Source organism: Rhinopithecus bieti, unplaced genomic scaffold (assembly GCF_001698545.2).
Source record: "Rhinopithecus bieti isolate Rb0 unplaced genomic scaffold, ASM169854v2 scaffold_2572, whole genome shotgun sequence".
Lineage (NCBI taxonomy): Eukaryota > Metazoa > Chordata > Mammalia > Primates > Cercopithecidae > Rhinopithecus > Rhinopithecus bieti.
The window spans coordinates 4800708-4811090 of NW_016804595.1; positions in this window are offsets into that span (position 1 = coordinate 4800708).

Here is a 10383-nt window from a genome sequence, read left to right on the forward strand (position 1 = left end):
TCTGAGGCTTAGACCTGCTCTCCGTGAGGAAGGAGGTGCTGAGAATGGGCAGCAGACAACACTGGCCAGGTGAGAGTTGGCATCTCTGAAGTCATGAACTCAAAATGGCATTACATATTTGCTCAGAGAACCAGATTTAGGAAACAAAGGATTCTTGAGAGAGATATATATATATATCTGACCCAAAGCAAGAGGAATTTACAGGAATCATTTAACATCTGGTGTGGGTGCTTCTCTGAAAAGTTTCTCTGGAGCAAAGGATATTAAGTAGAAATTAATAACATGTGCTCTACGAGATGTTAACATATTGTCTTTCCTGATATAACTGCTTATTTCTTAATTTCGTCAAATGTAGAAATAATAACAAGGCTCCAAGGCTCTCTTAACTTAGTTATTCTTATTTCCCACTTGGTCCACAGATTTGTTAATTCAATTTTCCCTCCAGAAAATACTTAGAAACCTGTTTGTATGACTAAAGAGAGAAAAATAAATGCTTATTTTAGATCCTAGTTGTTTTGACCAAAATATAAACCGTATCTAACTACTTAACCTTTTTAATTTCTATGGAAATGGGGTTGAGAGCCACTGTTCAACTGAAGAAGCAAGTCCTATTTTGCCTGTTCAGCTTGATAACATTTTCTTTTTCTGTTTAGAATGTCTTGGGCTTTCTCTTCTCTCCTTAACTTCTTTCTCATTTGCTAAAATCTAGCTAATACCTCAAGGTCAAACTCCAATGTTCTCTACTCCTATGGAGACGGTCTGGGTTAGAAGAGTCAGATTTTTAGACCTCTATAGTCCCCATTATCTATTACTGCACTTATCACACTCTTTGCTTTGCATTCTCTACATCTCTTTTCTCTTTCAGCTCATTTCTTTGATGGCAGGAACCAACTCATTTTCATTTTTATATCTTCAGAACCTGGATATAGCACATACTCCAAAAATACCTGAACGAATAAGTAACTGAGTGAGTGAATGAACAGGTATGCTGGATAAAGAAGATGTCTTCTTTGCAGCAGAAGACAACAAGAAAACTGTAGCTCACTGAGCCATGGTAGAAACAATCCAACCTGCCGAGTGAAAAATTAACAAACTGAAAAACAAGCAGTCTTGAGGACCAAGATTTGTCATGTGATAAGAGTTTAATACCTGGGAATTCTCAGACAATCTCAAGCTTCTAATTTTAGCTTCATATTTAGTAACTATGTTAACAATGGTTCTCTTAACCTTTCTGACCTTACATTTTAGGATATAATCTATTTAATAAAACAATGGTTCTCTTAACCTTTCTGATCTTATATTTTAGGATATAATCTATTTAATAAAAACAAATAATTAAGATAAAACTTACCATTTTTTTAAGTGAATAAACTTTCCTAACATTGCAATTCTATTTAATATGCAAGAAAAATCAATTAACTAAGTAGTAGCCCTAACATTGGGAAAGTTTGTGTAATTCCATAATTTAATCTCAAAAGACAGGATTTCTATTACAGGCCAAAGTTACCCTTTGAGAGAAAAGTGTCCTTTGTACAGTTGTGTTTTTGAGTATGATTTTGAAGTATAAGTTCAGGCATCATAAATATATCCCTCTGTTCTTTTCCATCCTGTGTTTATTCTGTTTGTTCAAGCCAAGAGCTAGAACATAAAAGGATGCTTTATCAAAAGACTGAATATGAGAAAGTTATACGTCTAAGTGCACAGAACATCCAGTATTCCAAGATCAGGAACAAATATCTGAAAATGTAGTTTGATTTACTGGTTAATAACATTTCATAGTTTCCAGCCTGTGTTCCAAGAACAGGACTGGTTCCCTTATTAGAGCAAAGTAACTATTAGAAATATTTTTAGGGCCAGGCGTGGTGGCTCACCCCTGTAATCTCAGCACTTTGGGAGGCTGAAGTGGGTGGATCATCTGAGGTCAGGAGTTTGAGACCAGCCTGACCAACATGGAGAAACACTATCTTTCCTAAAAATACAAAAAATTATCTGGGTATGGTGGTGCATGCCTATAATCCTAGGTACTTCAGAGGCTGAGGCAGCAGAATTGCTTGAACCCGGGAGGCAGAGGTTGTGGTGAGATGAGATCGCACCATTGCACTCCAGTCTGGGCAACAAGAGCAAAACTCCATCTGAAACAAAACAAAACAAAACAAAAAACACCAATATTGTTAGGATAATGGGGGATGCCTAAGGGTGCAGTGCCTGCAAGCCTCCATGCTAAGAACTGGGCTTAGAGATAGATAGTGAAGCTTGACTCCTGTGGTCCTGCAGAACATTTCCTATCAGTCACAAAATGCCAGAGAAGGATGAGTTAGAAAAAAGATTTGAGGTCATGAGCTTCTATAAGCCCAGTGGAGAAGTGAAAAATATGATTTCCAGAAAAAGTAGATTTAAATTTATATGCTATTAGAAGTTCCTTTAAAGGCAATTCATCATTAACAAAAGAACAAAGTTCTATCAAACTATTTCCTTCAAAGAAAGGAAGTAAAGTCAGCAAAGGAGAAAAAAATGTTTGAGAATCATCAAATATTTTGAGTCAGAGACATTTATGTGTGGTCCAGATACCCCAGGGGTCCACAGGTCAAAACTGGTTTCATATTTATACTAAGACATTATTCCCCTTTTCACTCCCATTTTGTCCCAAGTGTACAGTGACATTTTCCAAAAGCTACATGATATTACAAAAGATAAAATGCAGAAGCAGATATGAGAGTCCAACTGCCTTCTATTAAGTCGAACATTAAAGAAATTTGCCGGCCGGGCACGGTGGCTCAAGCCTGTAATTCCAGCACTTTGGGAGGCCGAGACAGGCGGATCACGAGGTCAGGAGATCGAGACCATCCTGGCTAACATGGTGAAACCCCGTCTCTACTAAAAAAAATACACAAAAAACTAGCCGGGCGAGGTGGCGGGCGCCTGTAGTCCCAGCTACTCGGGAGGCTGAGGCAGGAGAATGGCGTAAACCTGGGAGGCGGAGCTTGCAGTGAGCTGAGATCCGGCCACTGCACTCCATTCCGGGCGACAGAGCGAGACTCCGTCTCAAAAAAACAAAAAAAAAAAAAAAAAAAAAAAAAAAAAAAAAAAAAAGAATTTGCCAAAAATTTAAACCAGTGCCATTCATTTCATTATTTGTCTGGCTTTAGAAAGTAAATAAGTATAGCGGTTCTCATAAAATATATTATTTCATAGGTAATCATTAGCATTATTTTAAAATATATTAATACATATTTCTAAAATTTCTCAGTTTTAATTTTGAATATGCTAAATATTGAGTAGACATTACCCATAAAAATAAAAACTTTTGAGGATCCTCAATTTCTAACATCCAAAGATGTCCCAAGACCAAAAGTTTAACAACTGTTGGTTTATACAATCTTCCCTATCTCAGCATATTCAGTGTTTATCATTCTCTTATTTGCTCAAGCGAATAATCTGGGGGTCATCTTTCATTATCTTTCTCTCATTCTCCTATATATTCTCACAGGATCCTTGGGGTGTCACTTTGCCAGCTGGAAACCTCTGTGGTCCGTGGTGGCTTTGCCTGAGTTTTGCTTGTGCCCACTGGCTGGACTTGTTCTGCCCACATGGCAGGACAGGCTACACTCGGCTTATGTTACCAGCCCGGATCCCATGCCTGCTAAAGGTAAGACAGGCACAGAGCAGCAAGGTGTACATGACTGAGCAAGCATGGTATACAGCCACTGTACACAGGCAGACACACCGGCTGTGGCTGGGCAGGCAGCTCCAGGCACCAGCATGGGTGCCAGCTCCCTGCAAGGCTGCAGCTGGACCAGGCATATTGCAAGTAGCTTCCACTGCCAGGGAATGCGGTAGTACCTGGAAACTTGGAGATACCAGAAACTTTAGAGTCCCAAAGAGGGTGTCGCAGTCCTGGCTTGAGGAGCTTCTAGCCCTGGGCTCCCCAAGGGGCTGCAGTTCTTCTCTCTTTCTCCCTTCTCTCCTTTTCATCACCTTCAACATGGCAAGTGAGCGGTGTGTTTCAGACCTGATTGTGTTACACCTCTTTCAGTCCTGCTTTTCAGAGGTCCCAAGTTGTCCCACATCCAGGAAGAATGAGGCACGAGGACAACTGGAGGGTGAATAAAGTGAAGAGGTGCTTTATTGAGCAACAGTACAACTCTCAGGAGACCCAAAGTGGGCAGCTCCTATCCACAGGTATGTCATCCTAACGAGTCCAGCTCTCAGTGGAAAGGAGACCCAGAGTAGGTAGCTCCTATCTGTAGGCAGATTGTCCCATCAAGTATGCAGTTCTCAGCAGAGAGGAGACCAGGAGTGGGTAGCTCCTATTTGTAGGCAGGTCATCCCCACATCTGCTCAGCTCTCAGACTCACAGTGGGTAGCTCCTCTCTGCAGGCAGGTGGTCCCAACATCTACCCCAGTCTGGCTGTGTGAAGGGGTTTTTACCTTCACACAGAGGGGAGGAAGTGTGTGCCAATTGGTCCATGGGCAGCCATGGGCAGAGTCAGATAAAGCACCACAAGTTCTCATTCTGGTCTGCAGAATTGGCAGTCCGCACCCCAGGCTTTAGGCCATCCCAGGCCTAAAGGTGGATCTTCACTGAGACCTACCTCTTTTTTTCCCAGGAGGCTATCTGCCTCCTGCTGGGGTGCATGGTGCCCAGGCTGTTCATGCTGAGGGGTGCCTCCAGGCTAGCAATGAGCTTCCCTCAGCACCCCCTCATCCTCCCTCCTGTCCTCATCAGCGCCCAAAGTCTCAAGAAGGCTGAGGTTGCAGGAGGCCAGTGTGTTAACACCACCCCAAGTGTGGGCACACCCAGCTGGATTGCAGTAGCACCTGGGCTCAGCCACAACCCTGCTCTGAAATTGGAGCAGGCTCTGGGAGCAGGCAGGGGCTAGGCAGCAGGAGCAGGCACCTCTGAGCTTGCAGAGATGGGGGGCTTCCCTGAGAGCACGGAGATGCTCAGGTTGCCAGCTGTGACTCCGCGGCTGTGGCTGCACCCAAGAAGGTGGGTCTCCCGCCCCTTCAACTTGGAAGGGGGTAGGGCTTCCATCTATTTCTGGTTACTACTGGCTCTGTGGAGCGTGCAACCCCACCACACCTCCCCTGCTGCAGCCGGCATCTTTGAAGTAGCTGCTCCGGATGGGTCACTGCTGCCATCAATATCAAGTACTACCAAAGTCTGTAAGTTCTACCAACAATGTATATCTCTGACTTGTGTTCTACTTTCCCTCTCTACTCCATCAGCATAACTTAAGAACCGTTCTTCTTTGACACAACAACATCCCCTCCACTGACTTGATTGCTTTTACTCTTGCCCCTCTCCAATCCATTCTTTTATTCAGCCAAACATCTTTTATCCCATAGAAGCTACAGCCTCAGTGCCCATATTCTCGGATCCTTTCAAGGATGGGACACAATTTTGGAACTTGAAAATAATCATTGACACTGAGAGAAAATAACTCACCAAATAAAAGTTAATTAATGCTTATTTGAAAATCTGTAGAATGGCATATCAATTAATCAATGCAATTCAATTAGCTATAGAAAAGTTACCTTTAACTAAGGTTATGGATCCAGTTTAAGATGCATTATAAGATGGGGTGTGAGGTCTCCAGAAGGGAGAGTAATTTGGTTCACACCTATCCCTTTACCTTCATCTCATGTACTCTTCCTCTCATTTACTATGTTCTAACAACACTAATGGGGTTGTTGGTGTTAAACATGAAAAGCTCCTTCCTACCTTTGAGTTTTTTCACTTGTGGTTCCTTGAGTGAAATGTTTTTCTCCAAACACTTCTCAAGTTTTCATTCTTTTGTTTTTGCAGGATGGCTTTCCTTGGATATTCTATAAAAGTTTACTTTTTTTCTTTCTTTAAGTTACTCTGTAACCTCCAAATGTTTACTCTTTCAAGGCACTGTTTATATATTCCTATAAGTTTTTATTTGTGGGATGTTTAATTAGTGTCTATATACTACAATAAAATGCAAGTCATCCAAGGGTAGAAATCAGGGCTGACTCATACGTATACGTACGTGTGGAATGGGAGAGGGAGAGATATCCAGTATCTACTCATGGCTGGACATAGAATAAGAGCTCAAAAATTATTTGAAAAGTGGATGAATAGAAGATTGGCACCTAATTTAACAGTGTATCACCTTAATAGGCCATGTTTCTGGGCCTGAAATTTATTATACTTCCTCATCCATTCATTCTAAAAATATATGCAGAAAATAATCACTATTTAAGGCATTATCCTGAATATTTAATGAACAAAACATACAAAAATCCTCACTTTTAGGGAGTTTACATCCTAGTTTGGGAAACAGACGATAAACAAGCAATTAATATATAGTATACCAGAAGATGACAAAGGCAATGAAAAAAATAAAGCAGAAAATTAGATGAGAAAAATCTAGGAGGTGGGTGGGCTGAGAAATGCACTTTTAAACAGGATGATCAGAGAAAGTAAAAAAGATGACATTTAAGCAACGGGTATTTAGGGTTATTGAGTAGTTAGAGTTACAGGGATCAAACAAGAATGAAGCTAAAGTATATGACAAGGTGTAGCCACTCAACAAATAGTTGACAGTATTTTTTGCTGAGTCCACAACCTAGATAAGAACAAAGGGCACCATACTAATATCTTGAGACCTAATAAAAACCCCTTCCTCATTTACATAATCTGTGGTATAAATGAGCTTTGGGGGTAGAAGGACATTCTATTGAATCATGAGTCTTATGGTTTAATTATACTCAAAACACTTCCTACTTCTCATGATATTCAAGGACTCTTGTAGGCACTCCCTATGTGGACAAATGAAACTGAACTAGGAAAGTAAATGGTGATCCAGACCAACTGACAGTTTGACAGTGAAAAAATATTCCTTCCAACTCTACAAGACTAAAAGGCTGTCACTGTCCCCTGAGTTGGAACAGATTGATAACAACACCTGTGATAATAATGGCTCCACATTCTGAATGCTTGTAGGATTTATTCCTCATATTAACTCTACAAGGAAGTAATATCATTACTTCATTTTTTCACATGAGGAAACTGAGGCTTGGAAATGTAAGTGTATAACACTAAGTTGTTAATTAGGTCTCTGTACCCACAAACATTGTGCAACAAGACTTCGTCATTATTTCACATTCCTGAACACTCATTAAGGATGAAAAAGACACCTCTGATAAAACTGTTGGAAATGAGTGGAGATTGTCATGCCTTCTTCGGGCACAGAAATGAGATCTTAAAGTCAAGGAGAAATAATGTGTGGATTGTATAAAAGTGGATGTTCTAAAGTACACACCAAATGTAAGTTCACTGGTCATTCTAAGCCACTTCTAAAGCACACCAGGAATACAGATCCACAGAGAGGCTAAAAATACTTTTTTTGGGATAGTGACATGCCCTCAGATCCTCTGCTCTTTCATTTTCACTCTTCCAAATTAACACAAATGTTTACATACTTATTTGTGGTTCCTATAGTTGGTAATTATCATCTCTGAGTCTCAATAACCATTCTTCTGAAATTCTAAATCTTCAACACTAATCCCATCTCTCTGAAGGTATTTGATTTATGTTTATAAAGTTACTCTGAGATGAAATAGGGAATAATTATGAAAAAGAGTCTGTTACTGACTCTTGGCGGCTCTTGGAGTTATTTTTCTCAGAAATGTGACAATTAGAAGACAGAAATTAATATTTTGCTATGTTCTTAATGATATACAATGGGTGATGTTTTTAAAGGAACATGATAAATGCTAATATGAAACTGAACTATGACAACGAATGACAGCAGGAAGACAAATTCTGATTAAGGCTATTGTACTGCAGCTTCTTGACATCCTATGAATATCTTTAGAAATTAAAATATATGCAGTAACTTAAAATAAGACAGCAGTAAGTAAATTATTCACAAACATTCAAGCCTAGGAAATAATACTAGTTTGAACTATTAGAAATAGTCCTTATTTGATCTTTTTGACCTATACAAATGACAATTATTTAGTTCAACCTAAAGAGTAAAGGTTATTTTTTAAAAGTGTGTTATTTCCAATTATTCTGACCTCATATATATGGGTTTCTATATACTTATTAAAAATTATTCAATTTCCACATTTATACTTTTCTTGTGTAGAGGCTTTAATAATCACTTAATCCTAAGGTCACAGAAATAGATAAAGACATCAGGCTTAAAATAATGGCAAAGAAAAGAAAAATAAAAAGAGATAAGGGAAGAGAAGGAGTGGCAAAGAAGGACACAAGACAGAGACATACTGAAAAATCCGCATGAGGCAGAGTATTAAATAAAGAAAATAGAGACTCCAGTGAATTGAGAAAGGGGAGGGATGGAGGGAGTAGATCAATTTTTGCTCAGGAAAATTTGTCTTTCTGGGTATATGCTGACCTGCTAGCAACTGTAAGCTCTCATTAAAGTGTGTTGTTAGCATTGTCAGTGTTGTGACTGCCTTTGTTATCATTATATTCAACCTATTAAGTAGGATAAGCATGTATTTTTTGCTTATGTTCTGTTTCCTACTGTTTCCCTGAGCTTAGTATGTAAAGGGAGACATAGAATAGTGGAATCAAAACGATTTAGGCTCACATTATTGGCTCTACTTCTTACTGACTACAGTAACTCCTTTGAGTCTTTATTGCCTGCTCTTTAAAATGGAGTTAATTATCTATCTGAATCCACTATGCATGCCTCATGATAAAATATCAGTGAATTCTATGTACATGTAGCTATATCAACACCTTATATTTAAAATGAATTATTTCTGCCAAAAGAAAATGACAGGAAAGGTCGGGCACGGTGGCTCACACCTGTAATCTCGGCATTTTGGGAGGCTGAGGTGGGTGGATCATCTGAGATCAGGAGTTCGAGACCAGTATGGCAACATGGTGAAACCCTATCTCTACTAAAAATACAAAAATTAGCCAGGCATGGCAGCGCACACCTGTAGTCCCAGCCATTCAGGAGGCTGAGGCAGGAGAATCACTTGAACCTGGAAGGTGGAGGTTGAAGTGAGTCAAGATCATGCCACTGCACTCTAGCCTGTATGACAGAATGAGTCTCCATCTCAAGCAAAACAAAACAAAACAAAAACAAAAAAGAAGGAGAGAAATAGATGTAATCCAATATGAGCACATCGATTCTGTCTAGGCATTGACTGAGGAGTGTTTTTTAAATATTGGATAAAAAGTTTATATTCTAAGTATAACAAAAGTGCATGCAGTCTTTAAAATATTAATTTTAATAACACTGTTATAAAACATTGTTCTTTTTATGTTCCATCCTGAGCTGATTTTTTTGTTAATTACTACCCATCCCTACTGTCTGCTGGAAAAACTTATATCACAGGAAAGTCAAGCCCATCTGTACTTCCCAATAACAAAATTTCAATATGGGATCGGAACATCTACCATCAAGTTTGGTGCCTTTTTAGAAAGAAGTAAAGTGGACTATTGGTATTACTGATTTAATATTCATAGCTTTTATTTCAGGAGTGACCCCCAAATTCCAAGATACAAGTTTGTCATTTTGCTGAAACATGCATTATTATAATTATAAGCACTTCAAGGCTGGATGAAGCATGAATCACTGAGTTTGTGAGAGAGGGACTAAAAGATTAATCTCGACACAGTTTTATTGTTCTCTTCTTTATCATTTATCCATTGTATACAGAAAATCATATGCTAAATAGGTACTTATGAATCTGCAGACTGACAAGTTCCCTGGACAAGTTCACAAATGGTGAGAGTTTACATCAAAAAGTTATGAATATTTGAAATTCCTTGTCTCAAACAGGTCAGCCCAATGCATTATACTTCTTTAATGGCCTCTTTAGGTATAGAGTGTAATCATTCATGGTAGGAAAAAAATGTAAGCCTCGGATAAGAATGAAAAGGTGTGCTAGACAGTGTGATGTGTCCAGATGCTCTTGAATTGGGAGTTGAAGAATAGTTATTATTATAATAGAATATGGAATATTTTTGGCATAAAATATTTGTTGTTTCTTAAAAAAGTCTCTGAATACTCTGCGAAAGCAATGAAATAGTAAATTCTCTAGCATCCATATTTCCTTTGGGATTGAAGCAGGAATAAAATAAGAACTGCCTTTCATTAAGTGTTCCTATTATTCTTAGGAAAATTAATTACCCCTTAAACAGATCTGATGCAAAACAGTTATACATTGTATGTTCCCTATTTCCCACATAGCATCTTTTCAAAAATTAATTATAGCCAATAGTTTCAATTCAAAAGGGAATAATTAAAAGCAGTGTGGAGAAGTGAAGAGGTAATGATGTCATTTTAAAATTAATTGAAGCATTTAAAATTAACAGGCCTTTCTTAGAGTTTAATTTCTGTTAACATTTAATAGTATATATATATA